Source organism: Pteronotus mesoamericanus, unplaced genomic scaffold, assembly GCF_021234165.1.
Source record: "Pteronotus mesoamericanus isolate MK-2021 breed Mesoamerican mustached bat unplaced genomic scaffold, CSHL_Meso_final scaffold_85, whole genome shotgun sequence".
Lineage (NCBI taxonomy): Eukaryota > Metazoa > Chordata > Mammalia > Chiroptera > Mormoopidae > Pteronotus > Pteronotus mesoamericanus.
This window is the reverse complement of record NW_026555329.1, coordinates 22,358,762-22,372,154: the sequence shown is the minus strand read 5'-3', so window position 1 is coordinate 22,372,154 and position 13,393 is coordinate 22,358,762. Positions and strand designations below refer to the sequence as shown.

General features: G+C 42.4%; 1 protein-coding gene across 2 annotated transcripts in view; it reads left to right on the top strand.

The window, feature by feature from the left end:
• The window catches only part of CDK14 (cyclin dependent kinase 14), a 537,382-nt gene that overhangs the window by 375,487 nt on the left and 148,502 nt on the right, over positions 1–13,393 (top strand). The gene's annotated exons all lie outside the window — the stretch shown is intronic.

Sequence of the window (13,393 nt, the reverse complement as noted above, 5' to 3'; positions counted from 1 at the left end):
GCAGCCATACTTCCTGAGAGAATCCCTCACTTTCAACTCTGATATACTCATTTTAGATGATAAATACCAGATTTTAGCATTAGTACTCTAAATACCCTTTCTTGACCCACCGAATTGGTTAGAAATAAGTAGCCCATTTGTAGGTGAGGCTGTGGTATCATGTGTCAGTTGCCAAGAGTGTTGTGTGAAGAGTGAGAGCCTGTTCCGGACAGACAGTGGGGCTCTGGGGGGACCTAAAGCTTATCGTGAAGGTCTCTTATCTTGAAAGAGAGTCCCTTCATCAAGGACTATCTTTTCCATAGCTGTATCCTAGCATCCAGAGAGAGACCTTGTCAATAACAGGCTTACAGTATTTTTTATGATTAAATATGTAATATACAGATATGTTAAAATTGTAATTGTATATATCCGAGTAGTATATACAAGTTGCAAAAACTATAATAAAATATTGCTAATGTAGCACATACTGTACAACTTTCTTGACCTAAATTTTTTAACAGCCTTTCTGCTAGTAAACTTACCAGAAGTTTAGTTGTAATTCACACATTCCTGCATACCCCATTCAAAGCTCTAAAAATAGCAGCATCTTTTTTTTTAGAACAGGTAAATGTATGGACTTCCTTTCTAGGCAGGCCCTGACCTACATACTCCCAGCATAGGCGCAGCCCTGTCTGTCCTGTTCTCCCTCCCCCCACCCAGCTCTGCCACTGCAGACACAGCAGCCCAGGGGTGGGGCACCCCTTTTATATGCTCCACTTCTTCCAGGAGCCCCCTTTTCTGCCTCTCCAGTACCCCATCCTAAGTGCAAGTAGGTGCTTCTGTGAAAGAAAACGGAAAAGGCTGTGAAAAGGAGGAAGAAAACTCAGTCTGTGCCCCTGCGGGGAGCAGCCTCTGGACCCCACCTTGCTGTCGCATCACCCCTGGTAACCAATCCAAAAAGACGGAGAAAATGATGCACTTCCTGACCACCACTCACCCTTTACATGAGAGCTCTTGTCACTTCTCCCAAGTCTCAGCTCCCTCTGGGGCCTTGACCTCAGTCCCTGGCCAGCCTCCCTCTCCCTATGAGCTTGGAAGCCTCAGGCCAGCCTGCTCCTGCTCTGGGCTGGTGTGGAGTGTTGGGGACAGGAGCGCTGCCCTGCTCCCCAGCCGCCTCCATGGAAAGTCTTCTGATTTCTGGTGGCTGCACTTTCACCGGAAGTGCTGTTGTGCAGGGCAGTTTGGCTCTGCAGTGCTTTCTGGGTTTTTTGTGAATTTAACAGCCTTCTGTGTGTCACTCAGGAGACTAACCACCATGCACAAAATCTTTTCTTTGGGAAAATATAGTGTGAGCCCCAAACAGCTCTCAAACTGTTGGAACACAGCCCCATTGTAGGAGCCAATCTTTTTATTTTATTTTTTTCATTACAGAATTTTGTGGTGGTAAAGGGATAATGAGATGGCTGATGAGCTTTCAAGTTGCCTTTTTTATAAAATGCAATTTTCCTTCCTGAATTCTGGGCAGAAACTTATAAGCAACACAAATACCCATCAATAAGAGAGTAGGTGAATAATATTCCATTCACATAATAGTTACAAAAGAGTTTGGATGACTCTTAGCAATATAAATTTTAAAGAAAACAACCCCAAAAGATTAGCCCTGGCTGGTGTGGCTCAGTGGATTGAGTACCGAAACAAAGAATCGCCGGTTCGATTCCCAGTCAGAGCACGTGCCTTGGTTGTGGGCCACGTCCCCAGTTGGGGTTGTGCTAGAGACAACCACACATCAATGTTTCTCTCCCTCTCTTTCTTCCTCCCTTCTCTCTATTTAAAAATACATAATTATAATCTTTTTTTAAAAAAGGATGAGCCACAGCATTATATTTTATATTTAAAATTTAAAATAAAAATATTTTATAATCTTTACAAGGACAATCAAATTATATAAAAAGGAAAGAATAATGAACATGATTCAGGATGGAGCTTACTGGTGGTTGTTGAAAGTTAAGTAACCCAGCTCTTGTCTGAGGTGGTGAGCTCACGGGGGCTTATTATGTTAATTAAAACAAACTTCTGTGCACTAGGGCCACAGAAAGAAAAAATAATAAATTCATTCTTTTCTCTTTGTTTTGAGGGAGAAAGAAAAACACTTCTATGACTGTCAGGATCAAATACGAATGAATGACAAAATTGGTTTTCTTAGTAAAAAGCAGTATAGGAGTATCACTCCTTGACTTTGAAGCCAATCCGAGTAGGTCCAGCAGATCAGCAGAAGCACAGCTGCACCCGCTTGGGAGGAGGAACGCAGTCACTCTGCTGGGGGGTCGTTGGACTGACTGACCGCTCAGCAGGCTTCAGCCTCCGGCCTCTGCTGGCCTTGCATGTGTAGCTTGCTTTAGGGGTCAACTCAGACAAATTAACAGTCCTATTAATAATGTTGCACCAGCATCTGAGTGACGGGGTGGGAGGGCACCAGACGTGAATCCACGTTGTGTTCCATAGGTCAACAGAACAGAAGAGAGAGCCCAGAAATAAACCCACACCTATGTGGTCAATTAATCTATGACAAAGGAGAAAGGAATATACAGTGGGGTAAAGACAGTCTCTTCAATAATGGTGTTGGGAAAATGGACAGATACCAGATACTTGCATAAAATGAAATTAGACCACTTTTTATACCATGTAAGACAATAAGCTCAAAATGGATTAAGAACTTAAATGTAAGACCCAAAACTATAAAACTCCTAGAAGAAAGCACAGACGAGTAAGCTTTCTGACATTGCTCTAAGCAATATTTTTTTCATGATATGTCTTCTTGGTCAAGAGAAACAAAGGAAAAATTAACAATAGGACTGCCTCAAACTAAAAAGCTTTTGCACTATGAAGGAAACCATCAGCAAAATGAAAAGACAGCCTACTGAATGGAAGAATATATTTGCCGATGATACATCTGAAGACAGGTTAATATCTAAATTATATAAAGAACTCATATAACTTAACACCAAAAGACAAACAATTCAATTAAAAATGGGCAGACAATCTGAATAAACACTTCTCCAAAGAGGACATAGAGGTGGACAATAGACATATGAAAAGATGTCCAATATCACTAATCATTAGAGAAATGCAAATTAAAACCACAGCGATATCACCTCACACCTGTCAGAATGGGTATCATCAAAAAAATCAACATACAACAAGTACTGGCCAGGATGTGGAGAAACGGGAACCTTTGTGCACTGTAGGTGGGATTACAAATTGGTGCAGCCACTATGGAAAACAGTATGGAGTTTCCTCAAAAAATTAAAAATAGAACTACCATATGACCCAGCAATCCCACTTCTGGGTATCCATCCAAAGAAATCCTAAATACTAATTGCAACATTATTTACAGTAGCCAAGATGTGGAAGCAACCAAAATGTCCATTGACAGGTGACTGAATAAAAAAGAGGTGATATGTAAATATAATGGAATATAACTCAGCCATTAAAAAAAAAAAAGGAAATCTTACCATTGTGATAGTATGGATGGACCTAGGAAGTATTACATTAAGTGAAATAAGTCAGTCAGAGAAAGACAAATACCATATTATTTCATTTATATGTGGAATCTAAAAAACAAAAACAAAAAATAAATTAAAACAAAAACAAACGCATAAATACAGATAATTCCTGTTTTCTATGTATAAATAATCCATTGTGAGTATCATTTAGAAATAACGTGTTGTAAATGGGAATTTTACTCTTAGTAGGCTGAATAGAGAACACCCAAAGATATTATATACCCTTACTCCTGGACCTCATTTTACCTTACTTGCAAATGGGTTTTTTGCAGGTAGGGTTAAGGATCTGAAATGAGATAATTCTGGATTATCCAGTTGGGCCCCAAATGCAGTTATTAGCATCTTTATAAGAGAGAGGCAGGAGATTTGATGCAAATGAGGAAAAGACAGTTTGAAGACAGAGGCAGAAATTGGAGTGATGTGGCCACAAGCCAAGGAATGCTCTTACCCCCAGAAACTGGAAGAGGCAAGAAACGGATTCCCCCCTAGAGCCTGGGAGAGAGGGTGACCCTGCTGACATCTTGATTTCAACCCAGTGAAACTGATCTCCAACTTCTAACCCCAGAAATTCTTTGAGAGAATGAGATTTCTGTTCTTTTAAGCCACGAAATTTGTGGTTATTTGTTACAGCACCCACAAGGAACTAATACATTCCTGTTAATATGTTTTTGAAGGTAACAGTTTTCTAAAACATGAAGTTTCATAGTGTTATGAATTAGTTCAATAGCTTTGTCTTTTTAAATTTTAATGTCATAAAAATATTTACAGCACTACATTTTTAGGGAAAAAGTTATAGTTTTGCAGTTTCATGTCTCCGAATAATCAACACAATTGCACATGATCCATAGAAAAACCAATTCGGGTATGTGTTATGTGTCATATATGGCACATATGTGTCATAGAATTTTAATTGGCCTCCAATTCAGTTTGCAGCTGAAGTAAACAGTATCAGTGGATGAACTCACTGTTTTTTAAATTATCACTATTTATATCCTGCGAGTTTCCAGAAATGATCCGAAGCCCTTTGCCGTAAGAGACACCTGGGGGGTGTAAGACCGTGGAAGCAAGGACAGGAAGGCCGGAGCTAGGGGGTGAGCTCCGGTTGGTAGACTGCTGAGCCAGTCCTGCGATCAGTCACCTGTAGTAGCTGCCTGTACCACTGAACCTGAAATTGCCCACGACCTCTCCTTTCCAAATGCTATTTGAACAAACGAAGATGAAGATGGACCTGTGACCTTAACCTCCTTGTACAGCTTGTGATTTTTAGGTTAAAAATTCCAGTTAGAATGAGTTTTTTGAAGCAGTGCCTCTCAAACGTCTGTGTGCCTATGCATAACCTGAGGTTCATGTTGAATTCTAGGTTCTGATTCTTCCCGTCAGGGGTGGGAGCTGAGCTGCTTTCTTCGTTGATGCTGTTGCTGCTGGTTTGGACCACATTTTGACCAACAAGGCTCGAGTGCCTAGTGCACCAGGTCCCTCTCCCTGGCTTTATTTTTCTGCTTTCGTGCTGCTGCCTCAGCCAGTCAGCCTGGTTCTGCTGCGTTTGCTCAGCAGCACCTCCCCTTCCAGCCTCTGCAGCCTCCATCCTCTGGCTCCCCGAACGACGTGTGTTTCCATTGTCGTGGCCCCCACAGCACACACTTAGAGACTGACCCTCTGAAGCCACGGTAGCATCACTCAGTGAAAAGAAGGGAAGCTGTTGAGAGTGAAACCGATGAGGGGGTTAGGGTTTAGGACAAGAGGGAATAGAAACAGTAGGAGAAAAGAGAGGGGGGGAAATGAAAATTTAGTTGGAGGAAAACTTTTTAAATGGCTGCAGAATTTTCCAGGAATTAGAGCATTTTCTAATTTCTGTAATAGACAACTGTTTGTTTTGCTCATTCATCTACTGAAAATCTCTTGTGGCCCCCTGGGTCCAGGCCAAAGACTTTTTTAAAAAATCTATAAACCACTTAACTGAGGCTCTGTGAGATTGCCTGGATACATTGGGCTAGCAAGTGGTCCCAGCCTTATCTGGCATTAGAATCACTGGGGAGGTTTAGAAAATTCCACCTAACTAGGCTGCAGCTTGGCCAATTAAATGAGAACTTTTGGGGTGTTTCCTAATCTATAGGACTGTTCTGTTTTGTTTTGTTTTTTAAAATACTTTCCAGATGATTACCATGTGAATCCAAGTACCACTAAGCCAAACCTTTAACTCTAGCAGGTGAATTGAACTCACTTAAAATAAAACTCGAAGAGCTATCCTTTACTCAGTTGGATTACTCCTCATCTAAAGCTTTTCCATGTTGAAAACTCTGCCCAATATTTTGGAAACACCATATTCTTTAATCCAGCACCTCAGTTGAATAGCTGATTGAACATTCAAGCGGATTTCTGAAGCCAGGGCAGCTTTGCATTTTCTCAGTCCAGTGGCTCCCCCTCCTGGCGCTTCTTAGGTAAAGCTCACAGGTTCGGCTGCCCTGTGAAACATAACCCCGAATCAGCATTTTAAAGCAGCTTTTCTAATCCTACATCCGCCTGTACACTGTTGGCTGTTGCCCAGCATGAACAGTATGAAGTCTAACCCCTTGTCTACTGGCACTTTAGCTTAAGCTTTAGGGAATGATGGAAGAGAGGAACTATACATGTGTGTTTATGTGTGCACACACTATATACATGTATATACTTTGTTTATCTTGCTACTAGAAAATATTTTGATATTTTCCATTGTTTGTGCTGTTTCCCTGCAAAATAGTGAACATTTATACTTACTTCAGATAGAAAATGGGAAGGAAAGCTTTCATTCATACCTTCTCTACCCCGCTTCATTTAGTCATACCCTTTTCCTTTTCAACTCACTTCTTGTTACGTATCCTAATTAGAACAAAGGAAAACAAAGATAGATGTAAATGCATGACCTCCTCTTACTGCTCAAACTGTTTGCTGCAGTGTTACATCTGAAATGTACCGCATAGGACCTTTGTGTGTCTATGGAGGCAGAATTTGATTCTTATTATATCTGAATTCAAAACGTGGTGCAGCCCAACCCTTAGCGCTGATTAAAACTTACAAGCCTGTCTGTTCCCTTTTGTACAGCTCTTGTCATTAGAATGTCCTTCTTTGTTGTTTACTAATGTTTCACCCGTCGCCCTTGTTCTCCATCTGACTCAGCACAGCATCAGTCAGCCCCCCTTGCCTTTGCAGTACTTGATTTATTCAAGGCGATATCCCAGGCTCATTGAGAGGACACATTTCCAGTCCACCATCCCCTGGCCTTTCTGGGTACACCCTATAGAAGACTGCCTTGTTTATATTTGTCCCTTTTTACAGGCAGCACCTGGTGTATGGTACGGTTCTGTAATTAAATCTGTATTTGTTGTTTCTTGCTGCATAACCATAGTACTACACACAACACACATTTATCAGCTCACAATTTCTGTGGGTCAAGAGTCCAGGCCTAGCTTAGCTGGGTGATCTGCTCTAGGGTCCTTCCAGGGCAGTAATCAAGGTGTCGGCTGGGCCTGCACTCTTGCATGAGGGTCACCTGGGGAAAGATCCATTTCCAGGCTCCTCTGGTCACTGGCAACATTCACTTTCTCGTAGGTTGTTGGATGGAGGGCCTCATGGCTGTTGGCTGAGACCACCTTCATTCCCTTGTCTTGTGACCTTCCTGCATGACAGCCTGCTTCCTCAAAGCCAACAAGGGGGAGTCTCCCAGCAAAATGGGAGTTACCATCTTACCCAATATAATCACAAAAGTGACATCTTGTCACATTTCTCATATTGTGTTGATTAGTCCCTAGTCCTAACTACACTCAGGGGGAAGAGTATGAACACCAGCAGGTGGGGACAACAGGCCACCCTAAAGTCATCCCACCCCAATCTCCTTTGATTTCCACCGGGTGGTCTCAGAGAATGTGTACTCAGCTCAAACTGCTGAGCCTTTTTTCACACAAATTGCTGCCAGCCAGATCTCCCCATCCTGAATAGCTAATTAATAGAACCTAAGTACTGGACTTTATGTTTATTGGTATTAGGTTTCCCTGTGTTAGGTTCAGGCACTTGTTCCTACCTGATTAAATATTTATTTTTAATCCTGACTCAGCCATCAGAATATTACACATTCCTTCTATTTTGTGTCACCAGAGAATTAAGACATTTTTCTATGTCCTTAAGTCACTGAAGAGGGTGTGTGTGTGTATGTACATGTGCATGTTGGACTGGAGGAAGAGAGAGAATGAAAAAGCCTAGTTTCTAATACCCCAAACCTCTCTGTATAGTCTGGTCAGAGGCTATGAATCACTTAACACCATCTGAGGGGCGTTTCTCCATCTCCTTCTCCGGGGAGCGTACCGGGCAGCTCTTAAGGGAATAGTCTTTCCAGTCAATCCAACTTGATTTTGTTTTTGTTTTTTTAAGTTTTATTTATTTTATTTTTAGAGAGGGGAAGGGAGGGAGAAAGAGAGGGAGAGAAACATCAATGTGTGGTTGCCTCTCGAGCGCCCCCTACTAGGGACCTGGTCCACAACCCAGGCATGTTTGCCCTGACTGGGAATCAAACCAGCGACCCTTTGATTCACAGGCCAGCACTCCATCCACTGAGCCACACCAGCCAGGGCCCAACCTGATTTGAATTCCAGCTCCACTTGATAACTTTTTTTTCTGAAGAGCACATAGCCAGATAAGAGTTAGGAAGTTTTGGTTTATCTCTGGCTCATCTTTGAATTTGAGACCATCTGTTCCAGAGCGGAGTGAGTAATGGCCAAGTCGAGTTGTGCCGAGCCTCATCACAAGTTTCACTTAGAACTTCTCACTGAGGATCCAGAGAAACATCTTCCAGAACCTAAAGTAATACAGCAAATGAAGCAATCGTTATTTTAGAGATGTACAGTATATGTGGACTTTCAGAGACTCTGTTTAGAAATTATAAAAGTTATTTGGCTGTACTCCATTTCCTTAGATTCATTACAACATTGGTCTGGAATCATCTGCACTCCTGTAGAGTGCCCATCTTATCAAATGGAAAACTAAAGAAGGAACCCAGCTTGTTCCATGTCGCTTCATCAGGACGTACTTGGGTGACCCAGTTTTGTCAGTATTTGATTGGTCAGAATCCCTCTGTTGCAAACTCTCTGACCTGTTGATCCAGGAAGAACTATTAGCATCCCTTGTTCTGCCTAAACCTTGGGCATTGCTCAGGGGAAACTCATGGACTCACTTTAGCAGTCCCTGGGGCCTGGGCCAAGGCAAAGAAGAGCAAATGTGAGAATTAATGGAACGAGGAATAATTTAGAAGGGTAAACCCAGCAATCCCACCTCTGGGAATATGTCCGAAGGAACCCAGACCACTAATTCCAAAGAACATAAGCACCCCGGTTTTCATTGCAGCGTTATTTACAATTGCCAAGATTAGAAGCAGCCAAAGTGTCCAGTAGTACATCAGTGGATAAAACAACTATGGGACATTTACACAGTGGCATACTACTCGGCCATAAAAAAGAATAATATTTTACGCTTTGTGACAGTACGGATGGACCTGGAGAACACTATGCTAAGTGAAATAAGCTAGTCAGAGAGAGACAAATACTACATGATTTCACTCATATGTGGAATCTAATGAACAAAATTAACTAACAAGGAATATGCGGACAGATTCATAGATAGAGAGCAGAAAAGCTACTGTGGAGGGGATAGGGGGTGGAGGGATTGAGCAAAAGGGAAAAATTATTTGTGGACACGGACAACAGTGTGGTGATTGCTGGGGGGCAGTGGGTAGAAATGGACTAACTGGTAATGGAAAAAAGCTCAATAAAGATTTTAAAAAATCAGAAGCGTAAATAAATATTTCTGACAAACAGTAGTTCTTGACCTCCGAGCTCTATGAGTTCAGAATTTGTCAAGTAAATGTTTTAGCAGAGAGGCCCTTTTTCTTAGCATCTCCCTGTGCCCCTCACAGAGGCCATCATGACCGGTGAGATTTAAGCCATACCTGTCAGCGCATAGACAAGTCTGGGAGACTAAATTGGAGGGCATTAAATCCTAGTTCATCAGGCTCAGGCAGTGCCAACCCTTACTGATAAGGTGAGTTTGTTTTTCTGAACAGATACTAAAAGTCCAGGAATTCACAGAGACGGTTGTCTGGGAACTGTATATGTGTGACTATAGGGAAGTAAGACCATTTTGTTGCTGCAATTTGGCACTTGCTTTCTATACTCTATATGCTAAAAACTACCAAATGTTCTTCTGGATCTTAAACCCCTCTCTTCAGATCCATACTGTATTTCTGACTGCCCCTTACATATCCCTGTCTTGACCTGCAGGCATTCCTGACAAGTAGCAGGCCCAGAACGAAACTCATTGCCCTCAGCTCCCAAACTTGCTTTGTCACCTGCATTCTTGATTTCAGCTAATAACTTCTTGTTCCCTATAGAATGGCTCCTAAATGGTAAGAAATGCATTTTACATCATGACTCACAATGCGCACTCACATACGCACACATATAACCGAAACAGAAGTTTTATAAAACGCCATGTATCTTCACCATGTATGTTGCCCTCTGGTATTTTCTCTTTTGAAAAATGCTGATCTTACACTGAATGAAATTTATAATCCCTAATGGGTCATGGGATCTGTAATTTGGGAAAATCTGAAACAGATAAAGTATAGTTTCTTTGGATTTGATTCTGGCCCTAACCTCCCATCCTATAATTTCATCTACACCTTCACACTGTTACCCAGAAACACCATTCATTCATTCATTCATTTAGCCAACATTTACTGAGTGCATGGCACATGGTAGGCACTAGGGATCCAAAGACAAGCGTTATGATCTCCACTCAGCATCCCTTGGTCCAGTGAGACGGCAGACGTGTAAGCTAACAATTGTGAGGCAGCGGGTAGGTCTTACAAAAGTCTGCAAAGACCCCTCAGAGTTCACAGTGATCACTACATATAACTCGGACCGGAGAATCCAGGAAGTCTTTCAGAAAAAGGTGAACTGTGAGCTGAAGTTAGAATCAGAGCTAGGAGTTAACCCAGCCCATTAGGGGCAGGACATTCCAGAAGAGGAAACCAGTGAGAAGGTACAGGCGCATGAGCAGCATGGGTACTTGGAGAAATTATTTGGACATAATTTTTTCCTTTTAATCAGAATATTGTCGTGTCACTCCCACCCTTTCTTTACTTGGCCAACGTTAATGTTCTTTCTCCCACTGAACAGGCAATCCCTCCCATGTAGCTTTTCTCTCCGCCCCCAGGTAGACTCAAGCACTCCTCACCTTGTGTGCACCTCTCTCTCCCTCCGAGAGAACACTTACTGAGGACAGCTCATCGCGGCCTTCCCCTAACCTCACCTGCCCCACCAGAGCAGGAGCACCTCAAGGCAGAGCCCCAGGCCCTGCCCTCTGCCTTCTGGGACAAACACAGTAAATGTCAGCCCAGTGAAGAGATAAACCAATAAACGAACAGGGAGATGTGTAAGCCACAGCACAGGTTTATGGTGAAGTGCTTAAATGAATATGTAGAAGAGTTATTAGCATATCAAAGCATGTTGTTTTAAGATTAAACCAGGCATGCTCTGGCCAGCTGGCTCAGTTAGTTGGGGCATCCTGTACACCAAAAGGTTGGGGGTTCGATTCCCAATCAGGTTGCGGGTTTAATCCCCATCTGGGGCATGTATGAGAGGCAACCTGTTGATGTTTCTCTCTCACACTGATGTTTCTCTCTCTCTCTCTCTCTCTCTCTCTCTCTCTCTCTCTCTCTCGGCAATAAAAACATTTCCTTGGGTGAGGATTTGAAAAAAGGATCAAACTGGGCCTGAGATGCTCATTAACAGATGTGGTAACCACATTTTAGATGTTGGTGGCACACTGGATGCAACTTTTTTTGCACTACTTTTTTTGCAATAGAATGTTTTTGGCTTTTAGAGAATACCTCTTTTTTTTCTAACTTGCAAGTATTGTGGTAGTGGAATGTCTTTGTTGATTAATAAAAATGAAATTCTGACAAGAGAGACAACACACCCCCACTTTCTCTATTGCACAACTACCCTATCATCTCCAACCATATATTTTACCCAAATTGTCTTTCCCAAAATGGCTTTTATAAGAAGCAGAATTGACTTTTAATTCTTCTTTTCCTTTGCCCACTAGCTGTCCAGCTTGTATTTCCTGTGCTGATGGCCCAGGAGATGTAAGCAGAAGAATTTGAGGTCTGGAATCTCATCAGTCAATGCTATAATAACTCATTAAAAAGTCATATATTTTTTTCTTTGCAAATAAATTTTACGAGATGGCCATAATATTTGATAATCACTTTGAAACAGAACCCTGGATCTGGATGAGGACAGTGCCTATAAAAAAGTTTTGCTAATACAAACATTGTAGAAACACACGGTCAGGATAGCGATCGCACCTCTATTAGCAGTGAGAGAACGAGATTCGGGTTCTGGCGGCTGGACTTGTCATTGGTTATAAAACCTTCAAAGTGTCTGTTTCATGTTGATGGATTAGTTGTGATCAGGTTGTGATTTTGAGCTGAAAGTTCCTCTCTTTAGTTGCTAAAGTTTAATACCATTGAACCCCTTTGTCCTTCATTGCTGGAACTCAGTGTGAGCCCCACATGGAGCTTCCCTGATTGGTCTGCACACCTCATTGTCTCCCTTTCTTGAAATTGCAGTCAGAATTAGTGAAAAGAAGGAGGGGAATGCCTTTGCCAGAGACCTGTTGTCACACTTGTTCATGGCAGATGCCATGCCTGTGCCTCTTTTCCCGTCTTACGGCTCTCCTAGCCCTCACGCCTGTTTTCCTTCCCACTCCCACCCAGCCCATCAGTAGCGTGACCTTGTTTATGTAGATCAGCCTATTAATGTTAGTATTAATTAGTACTTGCAAAACTAACTGATCACAATTTTAAGAAAGATTGCATTATCAGATCCCCTGAACTCAGAGTCAGTGTTTCAATGAGGAGCACAATGTGTGTATTTGACCCCGACTCATCAGATGGGAAGCAGTGAGAGACATGTTCACTGTACATGTGCCATCCTTTGACTCGACATCCCTGTCCCCCTAGCAAATAAACGCATAAATAATCAGAGCTCTCTATTTCCTTATTGCCTGGAAGTACCAGCTGATCCTCAGAGGTGAAGTGAATATGCCTTACTTCCTCCCACAAAACCTGCTTGTTTTGCAGGTTTCTGCTTCTGGCTTTATCTCTTGTCCTTTCTAGGCTCCAACTATTCATGTTGGTTCACGATAGTTGGAGGTAGAACACATGGCACTGGCTTCCCTGACCAGGAATCACTGTGGAAAAAGTAGGCAGATGAGTTTCTCCCACGTGACCAGCACCTCCCTCACCTGACCCCATTTTCTATGGGTGCTTTGAATAATACCTAACAGGGACATGGTACTTGCTGCATGCCAGATAGTGTTCTCACCTCCAGTTTACGAAAGAGGAAGCTGAAGCTCCGTGCAGTTATTTCTTGCCCAAGGTCCCATAACAAGTAAGTAGGGGTGCAAGACAGATGCCAGGGACTGGGCTCTGAACCATTCAACCCCACTGTTCTCATTCGGCGACTTCCTGTGGGCATTGAGTGTAACAGTCATAGATGGTGGAGTTGGAAATTCAAATGGAATGTGCCCAGTTATATGTAAGCTGGAATTGCCCTTTAATCCCTTGAACCAGATCGAGCACTGTGGTGATAGAAAAGCACATTGGGAAAGAAGGTAGAAGTGTGGACAAAGAAAGGAAAACGCCTAGAGAGAACAGTATTTTGGGACGAGGAACCTATAAATCCGTAATTAAAGATGGTAACTGTAATGAGCATGTGGCAGTAAAGAATGTGAGCCTCCCAAGCTGTCTGTCCTGCTTC